This window comes from Galleria mellonella, unplaced genomic scaffold, assembly GCF_026898425.1.
Source record: "Galleria mellonella isolate WM207_F2 unplaced genomic scaffold, CSIRO_AGI_GalMel_v1 utg146, whole genome shotgun sequence".
In the NCBI taxonomy this organism is placed as follows: domain Eukaryota; kingdom Metazoa; phylum Arthropoda; class Insecta; order Lepidoptera; family Pyralidae; genus Galleria; species Galleria mellonella.
The window spans coordinates 2950051-2962433 of NW_026441999.1; the positions used below are offsets into that span (position 1 = coordinate 2950051).

Genomic DNA, 12383 nt, shown 5'->3' on the forward strand with positions numbered 1-12383 from the left:
GGACGAGCCTATCACCGTCACTCGAATTTGTTTTGATAACGGTGTGCCATATCACTGGCGAGTAAATAAAAAATTAAAAACTCACAAACTTTTGGGTTTAATCTTGATGATTGCTTACTCTTAGTGTCAACAAAATTATCAGGAAGCAAAGAATAATACATGTCATGGGTGTCACAGTATATACTGTGACACCCACTCCCGAATAAAATTCGACATCATTAAACTTTTAAAAGGAAAAGTGACACATTGTAATAAGGAACACTAGGTAACTGAACCTTGGCCAACATTTTATGTATTTTTAATGGAGGAAAAGCGGCGTAACTGAATAAAAGACACTTTCGTCCCGAACAATGAAATTAATTTGCTACACCGGCACAGATAGCTCCAATTTCTATCCGGAATTCAAATTCACTGTCATATTCCCCATTCCAATTTGAACTGTACACACTGAGCGTTACGGCTGATATTGGCTTGGGCAAAACAAAGACATATTTGGAGTATGGGCCAGTGGAAATGGCACATTACATTGTAACGAGCCTCCTTCGCCCCCAGCATTATATGCTTGCATTAAAAATGTTTTATCCTCTCCTTGCCACTTCTTTAATATGAACATTTTTCTGTTTTACGGTTTTTTACGGTTTTTAGCGACTTACCATAGGTAATGGGAATTTCAATTGTTTCATATTTTTCTTTACACGGTCTTGTCACTAACTTTGAACCTATATTGATAATATTTTTTGCAGTCTTTCTTTTAATAGATGATAATGAAATGGTATATCCACTTGCGCTAATAGTGTATGCTGGCGGAGCACCAGTGAGGGTTAATAGGTGAGAATAAAAAGACAGGTAGCCCATCGCGATGAATACACCTGGAATTCAGCACGATGGTTTCCTGGGGGGACCATGGGGAGGTCGACCTGACATATTGATAGTAATGATAGTAATGGGGCTGGTATTACTGCTTAATAGAAAAAAAAATGTTAAAGTGCTACAAGTATAAACTGTCTATGATTACTTGACACGCCCCTCCAAAATCCAAAGAATTAAAAATGTGTAAGAAAAAACATTTACAATGCTTGGATCAAGGAGTATAATACTCCTCTGGCCGAACCGCTACTGAAGACATTTCCTTACAAACACAAACAGAGCACCGCGTCTGTGTTTGTATCACACACATTGAAGTGAAAGTTGGAGCGACGTGCCATGTTAACGTAGACAATCTATATATACAATCTTATCATTTCTTGTACTAGGCAAAAGAGGCTGGCTCAGCTGATGCTGCGAATGTCACAGTCTAATGTGTACAACTGCACGCACAGACTTTGTTTTGTTTTATTAAGAAAGTAACTGGTTTGCAGCCAGTTACTTTCTTAATAAAACAAAACAAAATATAAACTTAAGGTCGGCACCATACCTGCAATTCTTCCAATGTTTTGAGTACTCATCATCAGATGAGCCGTATGCTTTTGACAACGCACATGCTATTTTTGTCTGTCTATCTGTCTGTATGTTTGTTCCGGCATCAAGCATAAACTGTTGCATAAAATTGGATGTTTAATTCCGAATCTTATGGATGTTTTATCTCGATACACAATTTTTAAAAGTGGCTACCTCCTTTCAAAATTCATATATAATATAATATCGATTATCCGAATCATACAAAACCAGGAGGATTCCGTATAATAGAAAATCCGGATAATCAATTTTAAAGTGAAATCAAACCATAATTAAATTTATATTTTTTTTATTTTATTTAAATAACTTTATTGACCAAAATAAAATAAGGTACAAAAGGCGGACTTAATGCTAGTAGCATTCTCTACCAGTCAACCTTTGGGAACAGTGAATCACGATTTTTTTTTTATTATGTAAAGGATTTTATATATGTTATTTAGATGATATGAAAAACATTAGGAGCTATAAACCTACATAATACCTATTTTTAACCAATTCATACATAAACCCATTTCTAAATTAGTAATTAGAGCCGTGCAGAATAAGTCCGGATAATCGAATATACGGATAATCGATGATCGGATAATGGAGATTCTACTGTACGATGTTTCGGAAGAAAGTTAGTTATATTTATACTGTACAAATAGTAAGTATGACATAAATTGTTGCATAGTATGAAATAAAGAAAATTATGCCAAAAAGCAATAACCACAACTTAGCGACCGGAAAGTCGTATTTCTAATTTACAGCCACTAAATATGTGCGTAAAACGCAACATCATAATTTATTTTAGTAGGAAGCGTACGACGTAAATCACACGTGTGAGAATTATTAAAATTGAATGTGTCGCTTGTTCTGTGCCGCCGCCATATTTGTGAGAATTGGCGGGAAAAATATATGCACTTCTTTTTTTAAACATTTCTTCCATTAATACAACGCGCGCGTAATACCTCTGGTATTGCAGGCGTTCATAGGCTACGGTAACCGCTTACCATCAGGTGGGCCGTATGCTTGTTTGCCACCTCAGTGGTATAAAAAAAAAAAACAATAATAGTCTGAACTCCTTTCTTACGCTGTGACATAGATTCGAAGAGATTTTTGTAATGTTTCTTATATCATCTGTATTTCTAATAACTGAAATCACGTCAGCTGGCATATTATACGACAAAAACCTACCAAATCATAGTACGTTTACTTTTTTGAAATTTGAATTTCGTAACTGTTATTTCAAATTCATTGGAAGATGCTATTTATTAATAAATGCTGTGTCCATAACTTAGTCGGCATAATCGAAATAAAACGCACTCCATTTGCTTTTCCATTATGTATGCCAAATTACATGATGAATATAGGAAAAGACACATACCAATAGGAAAACAAACTCAGTTTCATATAAATACAAATAAAAAAATCGCTGTTAATGTTGCTATGCGCAAAACTCTAATACGGTTTGATCAATACGTCAATGTTTTTTTTTTTCGAGTTCCGAGAAAGTTCCTATAAAGCAAAAATATAAGAAATATTGCCGGTGGAAAAAGATAAAAACCCCATTTTTCTACATCTCGTACAAAATGATCCTAGCTGTCAATTCGAACACTTCAATATTTTTTGACAGAAAGACGTCTATACGAGCTAGTTAATTTATAACGTAGGTTAAAACACCTACCTATAGATATTATATATATTTAATTATACTGCGTTTTAGTTTCGGATTTCGAAAACTGACCCTTTTATTTATAAAAACTAAACATCGTACAAACATACTTTTAGGAAGGGGTAATATATACCAATATCTATGTATGTATTTTAGATACAAAATCTATATAATAATCCAAGAAGAAATATGTATTTTTGTTATACAACTTAGAATGGCAAACAAGCTGACGGCACACCTGATGGAAAGTGGTAACCGTCGTCTATAGACATGAGCAGTACCATGGACATAACAGAGTATACTGTATCGCCCACGATACCCCCATGCGTTGCCATTCCTGAGGACTCGGGTGTTATTTCTCTGTACCCTGTAAATTCACTGCCATATCCCACCCTTCAAACCGAAACACAGCTATGCAAACACAACTGCTTCACGGTAGAAACACGAACAGGACAGAAGTACCCAAGCAAACGACTTTTGTACAAAGTCTCCCTCTGATAAAATTATATTCAATTATATAAAGTATCCTATTTGCTAAGTTAGGATATAACCTATCCATATATTAAATTTCATTCAAATCCGTTCAGTAGTTTTTCCACGAAACAGTAACAAACATTTATCTACGCAGCCATCTATTCATTCATTGTTTAAAATTTTTGCATTTATTGTATTAATAACAATAGTATAGGAAACCAAGCTTGTTTGTCACGTTGTAACCTCGTGTAACGTCTTAGCCAATTACTATCATAAAGGTGAAATTAAGTTTATTTGTTTGTTACCTTTTTGCGGCTAAACGGGTAAACCAATCATGGTGAAATTTAGTACACAAGTACTATAAGGGATGGAGAAGGACATAGGCTAGTATTTTTTATCTCAGTTAGTGAACATATATTTGTAAAAGTTGGTAAGTAATAAAACGTATTAATTGGTACGTACTCATTAATAAAAATGTTTGCAGACGTTAATAAAATTAATTATTCAAATTTTATTTCAATATTAATTTGTTAAAACTCTATTGAAAGCAGTAATGTTGCAATAAAAACATTTATGTCCAATATAAAACTCGTAACTTTGTTCAAACACAAAAACTACTCACTTAATTAGTTTAATTTTGTTTAAAGATCAAAATAAATTCAAATACTCAAGTTCATTACAAACTTTAACACTTAAAACTTTGCTTGATGTGTCTGTCTGAACATGTTTATTATTGTACAGTATAATTAAATATATATGTATTTAAATATGTCGAAATAAAAAACATTAATATCTTTTACGCGAGTTTACGAACTCGCGTAACTTACGTTTATCGTAATGTGGTAACTTGCAATTATCCATACTCTGCGGTTGCCAAACCGCAGTTTAGCTTTTGGCGATGTTTTAAAAGGGACTCTACCGCCCATCCCTCCACCATGAGATCTCTTAGTCGCCTCTTACGATATCCATGGGAAAGGAAGGGGTGACCTATTCTATGCCAGGATCTACACGACAATGAAGGCAATTAAGGGAACTTAAAGGGGGAGGGATGGGCAGCAGCGTCCCTCTTAAAACATCACCAAAAGTCCGCCTGCCAAGCGTGGCAACTATTGGCGAAACTCCCCTTATGGACTATGTTCAGAGTAAACTGCTAATAGATTGATGGTATTTTCTATGTATACATGCATATCTTTTCTTTTTCTATACTTTTTTCTTTGTTTTACATGCATTAAAAAAAATGTTTTTTACAACACACAGGGGGCAAACGAGCATGCGGTTCCCTTGATGGTAAGTGACTACCGCCGTCCATGATCACCCACAACACCAACGGCATTGCAGGTGTGCTGCCGGCCTTTTAAAAAGGAATGTGCTCTTTTCTTGAAGGTTATGCTGTCGTATCGGTTCGGAAATACTGCTGCTGGAAGTTGATTCCAAAGAGTGGTTGTGCGTGGACAAACGCACAACCATTCAAGTTCGTTGACAAACGCACGGTGGAAGTCCGCCACTCGTTCAGATAGCTGGACGGTTTAAGTTTATTTAAATAACAGTTATCTAGTATTCATAAAGTGAGCTCTGCTTAGTTTAACACTAGATGGCATCGCATAATCTATTCTATGGGATTTCCATGTCTTAAAAAGCCATGAATGAACGAACAAAACGGTGAACTCCTTTCGCTATAAATAAAAATTCTTAACAAAAATATGTCCGTATAAACTTCAAGATCACTAATTTAATTAAAACTTCGCCCAACTGTGGCCGAGATCGTGTAAGTTTAATCAAAGTTGGCGCAGCCCCGAAAATACTTTTGTCCCTTCTATTAAAAATTATATTTCCCCCTTGTTGTAAAAGCCTTGCTACTTATCACTGTTCTTATTGCTGCTTCTTTCAGGATATTTTTTTGTTAAGAAAGAAATTTTAACTATAGAAAATGGGAGGGGGGAGAGTGTTAGTATTTGGGTCTATAAGTAATTGCTAACAATGTACTCTATCAGATCGACCTCCACGCGTATTTTTTGGGAAATCATCGTGTTAATAATTGGCCTGCTTCCATGATCACCCATCATCCGCACAGGTGGAGTGACCATTCAATCTTTACCCATTAAAGAAAAAACTAAAGAAAACGAGGGTATGTATAACTAGTGATTAATCAAATTAAGACTGTGATTCACAAAAATACACTTAACTATTTTGTTTTAAAATCTAAATTACTGAACCGATTTTGATAAAATTTCTACGGGACTAATCTGTAAGTACATATATGTTTTTACATAATCAAGAATTTACAAATAAATTTACAACTGACGAAATTATGAAGTAACAAAAATAAAAGAAACGACTTGAGAACCTTCTTTTAGAAGTCGTTTAAAAAAAAATATCACAAAAAAAATCGAATAGTAACTAAACACAAAACCTAAACCTAAATAAACCGGTTTATACAATTCAGAAAACCTTATGAATAATAAACGCTTTGCCATTTCTAAAGCGCGCTCTGGCGGTAGTCCAGGAGATTAAATAATAACGGACTAGTTTTCGTATTTGGTAGACCCTACACTAATAGTAATAGAGATCATTTTTCTGTGCATAATTTTATAATGGCGACCCAAAAGTATAGAGTCGATTTGCAGTAACGTTTGCTGGGAATCCCATGAAATATTAGACGAATTCAGACTAAGCTCTCTTCAAGATTAGTAGATATTTGTAGTTTACGATGAAATTATCTAGACTTTTAGTGATTAAGTACTTATTAAGGAGATAAATGAATAAATGAATGAATGAAAATTTATTTCAATAAAGCATAACACTTACATAACTACACTGGGTTGGCTGGAATAGATCTCTTTCAGAGATAAGTCCTCCTTGGCTAACAAGTTGTTAAACTAATCGTCGCATGTATTGTTTAAGTGCAATAAAGAATATATATATTGTTAAAATTTTGTGGATCATGGTTACCTTTATTAAAGAATTTATTATTATTAATATAAAACCTATTAAATCTATTTTGATAAAATTTCTATGGCATCAATCTGTAAGCATATCCTTTCAAACAAGAAAAGAATTTTGTAAATTGGTTTTTGTTTGACGGAGTTATGAGGTAACACCTCATAAGTTGTAAATTGATTACCGAGTGACATAAAAAAAATACAACTCAATCAAAAACCCCATTCTTTTTGAAGTAGGTTAAAAATAGACGATTATAAAGCACATATTCAGTTCGAGAAGAACTAAACAAAGAATGTATGATTGAACGGTTGACTGGGAGAGAATGCTTTTATAGCATTAACTCCGCCTTGTACACATACATGTACTAATGAATAAATAAAATATAAATTGTACTTATATATTTTACAAACAAACGGATTAAGGGATAAAATTTATCCTTTAATAAGTTTCGCAGATAAAAACGATCCAAAATCACGATTATATTTTCGACCCTTAATTTTGCAGACAAATTCAAATCACAGTGGAATTAAATTCCAAAATGCCCATACCGAGACCCTTTCTTCCTTTTTCATCTAGATAACTCCAAAAAACCCACAATTGTAAATGTCGTCGGCGATTTCAAATCGCGATTTGAAATGGCAAAGGAAATCGCCATATTTAACGCAAATCTCTGTCAATAAATTAAAATCTGAATAGCCTTTGTAGATACAGGAGGATTAATTTAACAAATTCTATTTGGTACCCAAAAATGTTAGAGGGATCAAAAAACGAGAGAGAGAAATGTGAGAGCGTCTAAACTTAATTATAACGCGGAAACGAAATCAATTTTGTACGTAATACCGGTTAATACCGGTTAATCGGTACTGCGAAGTTACCCACACATGGGTAGGGTACTACCTAAAAATAGTATAGAAAAACACGTTGATCGAATAAAACACTTATTTACTAATTGTGTAGGTGTCAAATTAGAGTGAACTTGAATAAAGAGGCCAGCGAGTAACCAAAAACCGACTGTATCTTGTTCGCCTAACCAGGATATTTTACGTAACAAAGACAAAATGTTCTGGCCGTAACCTAAATAATTTCTTTTGGGTTTAATACGAAGAATATTTTTTTTTTACCACTGAGGTGGGAAACAAGCATACGGCGCACCTGATGGTAAGTGGTTACCGTAGCCTATGAACATCTGCAATACCAGAGGTCTTACGCGCGCGTTGCCGACCTCTTTACCCCCCTTTTGAAGAACCCCATGCTGTAGTCTCTTGGGAAAACCTCGGCAGGGAGCTCATTCCACAACCTGAGTGTTCTTGGGAGGATTACAGAAAAAAGAGAAAAGAATCATTTATATAGAAGTAATACACATAGAAGTAATTTCTTCATCATCGATATGATGATGAAGTAATTACTTAATTTTTTAGGCGTTAACTGTCTATTGCAGTATGCCTCCCCCATAAAGGGGTTTTGCCAGTAGTTGCCATGCTTGGCGAGTTGGTATGCAATTAGGCTTTGGTGATATTTTAAGAGGGACGCTACTGCCCAACCCACGACCACTAAAAATTTCTTTAGTCGCGTCTTAAGATTTCATGGGAAAGGACGGGGTGCCCCATTCTACGGCGGGACCACACGGCACGTTTAAATAATAATTTACTAACACAAAAATAGTTTTGGTTTATTTTCTCTTTTATTATTATAACGACACGTATACTTAATAATCAAAATTTATTTTCTCTTTTTGTTTTTACTACAATTTAATTTTCTCATGAGTAGTTTTTTTATAACTTCTATATTTATTTTGTGTTATAAATTCTGCACCTTTTTTTATGCGCAAAAATAATTTTATTTATTAAAATAATTAAATATAAACTATACTGTTTCGCCTATGATACCCCCCATGCGTTGCCATTCCCGAGGACTCAGGTGTTATTCCTCTGTACCCAGTAAATTCACGCTATATCCCACTCTTCAAACCGAAACACAGCCATGCAAAAACACAACTGCTTCACGGTTGAATCACGAATGGGACAGAGGTACCCAAGCAATCGACTTTTGTACAAAGTCTCCCTCTGGTAAATTTGGACATTTCAATTTAATAAGTAGCAAAAGGCACAAACATGAATTTCTATATGAAAATAACACCATCATGATAACCCACGCGTCAATGATTTTCATAAGTCATTACCCCGACTAATGTCAATCAAAATGACGTTGTCGTTTCGACATGTGTGACTTCGTTGAAATATTGAACGATAATATTCATTGTACGAGAGAAAACAAAGCGAAATTATAAGACGATATTTCTATATCGCTTCCTAAAAAAATCTATACTTATAATACATCTGTAGAGAGGTCAATATATTTCATTCACTAGTACCTTATTAGAATAAACCAATTGTGTGTTTGAGGTTATCATTCCATATTTACCCATTAAAAATATACTAAATTAGAAGAAACTAGATTTCACTCGTTTGATATTTAATACTTAGCTTCAGAAAAGTAATTATCTATACTTAAAATAAATCTGTAGAGAGGTCAATTCTGTACATGAAATATATTTCCAAAATAACTATCAGCGGGTGATTAGTGATCGATACTGATGCCAAAAATGCAATCAGTAAAATTTGTGTCTGTCTGCCTGTACGTTCGTTATAGAAACAAAAACTACTCGACGGATTTTAACGAAACTTGGTACAATTATTCTTCATACTCCTGGGCAGGTTATAGTATACTTTTCATCACGCTACGATCAATAGGAGCAGAGCAGTGAATGGAAATGTTAAAAATGTCCAACTGTGCGACGCCGGGACGGGCCATTCCTTTTATTTGTTTTTTAATTGTACTTTTTGCTTCAGTCTAAACTACTGAACCGATTCTGGTAAAATTTCTCTCACAGTAATCTATAAGTATATCTATTCGGATAAAAAAAGAATTATCCAAATCGGTTTATAACTGGCGGAGTTATGAGGTGACAAATAACAAAAATAGTACAACCGAGTTGAGAACCTGCTTCAGTCATTAATTTTTTTATACAAATATGGCGGCAAACAAGCATACGGCTCGTCTGATAGTAAACGAGGTTACCGTAGCCTATAACACAAGTAACATTAAAGATGTCACGCGCGCGTTTCCAACCCTAATAACAGGGGGAAAAGGATTGTTAGCAATGGAGTTTGATAGTCCCATTGCTAGCAATATGCCCTATTAGATCGACCTCCACGTGGTTTCCCCTGAAAACCAATGTGAACAATTCTTTTTGAATTCGTCACGATGGGCTAACTGACCTGCTTCATCCTCACCTATCATCCTTTACTGGTGCCCCGACTGTGTATACCGATAGCGCGGGTGGGGTTACCATTCCATTATCACCCATTAAAAAAAACCCTAATAACAATATGCAGATACGATAATGCATAGCTATTTTTAACGGCTATTTTAAAACGGCTAATTAAGCTATTTCAACGCCCAACCCTTTATCCACCATCTTGTTATTGTTTATCGTAAGAAAACTTTTAATAATTCCACATTAAGTGGCCCAACGATGTTGTAAAGTTATTAAAGTATGATTTAATGATAATAAGACACCGTTTCGTACTTAGAATTGATGGTGGAGGGGCTGTTAATTGCATCTTAATGCCTTTAAATAATGATTAACTAGCGCCATGAGCTTGGCACGCGTTATATTTGTAGCCGACTATAGAGAAGGAAGGAAATAATGTTTTTCGTGTGTATAAAAGTATATTTACTACTACTACCAGAGGGAGTACTCTGTACCCAGTAAATTCACGCTATATCCCACCCTTCAAACCGAAACACAGCCATGCAAACAACTGCTTCACGGTTGAAACACGAATGGGACAGAGGTACCCAAGCAATCGACTTTTGTACAAAGTCTCCCTCTGGTAAATTACATTTCCTTTAATCACGACATAAGATATTAATTAAAACAATTAAGTTAATCTAATCAACTTGTAACTTTAAAATAAGGAAATCGTATGCGTGCTCACTAACACTATTACACCGTTATAACGTCGAAGGCGTTTTTACAAGGAATTAGTAATTGTTTTAAAGTAAATTTTAATGGAAAATAAACTGACCGAAAGCAAAAACCGTTTTTTTATACCACTGAGGTGGCAAACAAGCATACAGCCTACCTGATGGTAAGCGGTTACCGTAGCCTATGAACGCCTGCAATACCAGGGGTATTACGCGCGCGTTGCCGGCCCTGAAGAATCCTCTTTACTCCAATTTTAAAGAATCGTCCATAGACATGAACAGCGCTATGACCCTCATGAGGATGGAATTATGTACCATGCTCTTTTATGTTGCTTGTAATTTTACTGCCATAAGAAACTTTACTAATACTATAAAAGTGAAAGTGAATTTGTTTGTTATTTTTGGGGTGTCACTTATATAAAATAAAAAAGAATACATTTTTTTTATACAACTTAGAATGGCAAACAAGCTGATGGCCCACCTGATGGAAAGTGGTAACCGTCGCCTATACACATGAGTAGTACCATGGACATAACAGAGTATACATATCTTAGTTACGCGATAAATTCACAGTTACATAGTTATATACATACATATATATAAATATAAAAATAGAAATTGATTCGTGTAAACGGGGTTTTATTCACAAACATTTTTTTTGTATTTAAACCTATATTAAGTATACAGTTAAGTACAATAAATCAAATCAAGAATCAATGGATATTACAATGAAGGCAGTAATAAATCCAGCTCGATGCGATTTCAACTTAATCAGAGAATCGAAATAATAAATTCACTGATTCTAATATAAAATATGAAGGTGTGACTTCGTTTGGGGAAATACGTGGGTGAACCGCTGACCTGGTCAAGACGTAGGCAGTGGCTGAGTGTTGGAGGGCAATAGTGTCACAACATTTGAAAGCGATGTCGTATATTATTGCACAATACTTAATAACAGGGGGGAAAGGGATTGTTAGAAATTACTGAGAATCCCATTGCTAGCAATATACCCAACCAGGTCGACCTCCTCGCGGTTCTTCCTGGAAACTATCATGGTTAATTCCTGATTAATTCATCATGATGGGCTAACTGGCCTGTTTTCATTCTCATCTATCACCCTTCACTGGTGCTCCGCCAGCGTATCCCGTTAGCGCTGGCGGGGTTATCATACCATTATCACCCATCAACCACTCGAGGTTGTCACTCCATCTAATTTGGGGTGTCGTCCTACACTGCGTCTGCCCGTACTGGGTCGTCACTCAAGAACCTTTCTTCCTCATCGGTTGTTGGTTCTTCGAGCTATGTGACCAGTCTATTGCCATTGCATTACTAACTATAATATACTAAATACACTAACTATATATATATTAAATACACACTGAGACTTAATAATACAATAATAAATTTCATCGCGTTAAAAATAATACAAGTAGATTTTTCAAAATCGGTTATGTTGATTCAGTAATTTGCATCACAAAAAAAAACCGCCTTCAATCTTGGAAAAATCAATTATTTTGGTTTAAAAACTAAATTTACTCAACTGATTTTGATAACATTTCTATGCGAGCAATTTGAAAGTAGGTATATATGCGTAATTTATGTTGGCGAGGTGTCAGCGAGAGACGACAGGTGAAGATATGTGTCAGATCAGTTAGATGATTGTGACAAGTTTTCCAGAAATTAACCACGACGATTTCTCTAGGGACCGTGTGAATTTCGACTCAAACTGACATTTATTTAGTCGTGATCGAGTACTCGATCCGGTACTGGAGCAAGTCGCTAACCATTACTGAACGCTGCACAAGGAGTCACGTGACCACCATGGCACGTGTCAGTAACTCTAATTACGACGCCATGGGGGAGTGTTTTA

The 12383-nt window shown here is 35.2% G+C and overlaps 1 protein-coding gene across 2 annotated transcripts in view; it reads right to left on the reverse strand.

Annotated features, from left to right (window-relative positions):
- Window positions 1-12383, reverse strand: part of LOC116412753 (B-cell receptor CD22-like) — a 517626-nt gene that overhangs the window by 238633 nt on the left and 266610 nt on the right. The window lies entirely within an intron of this gene.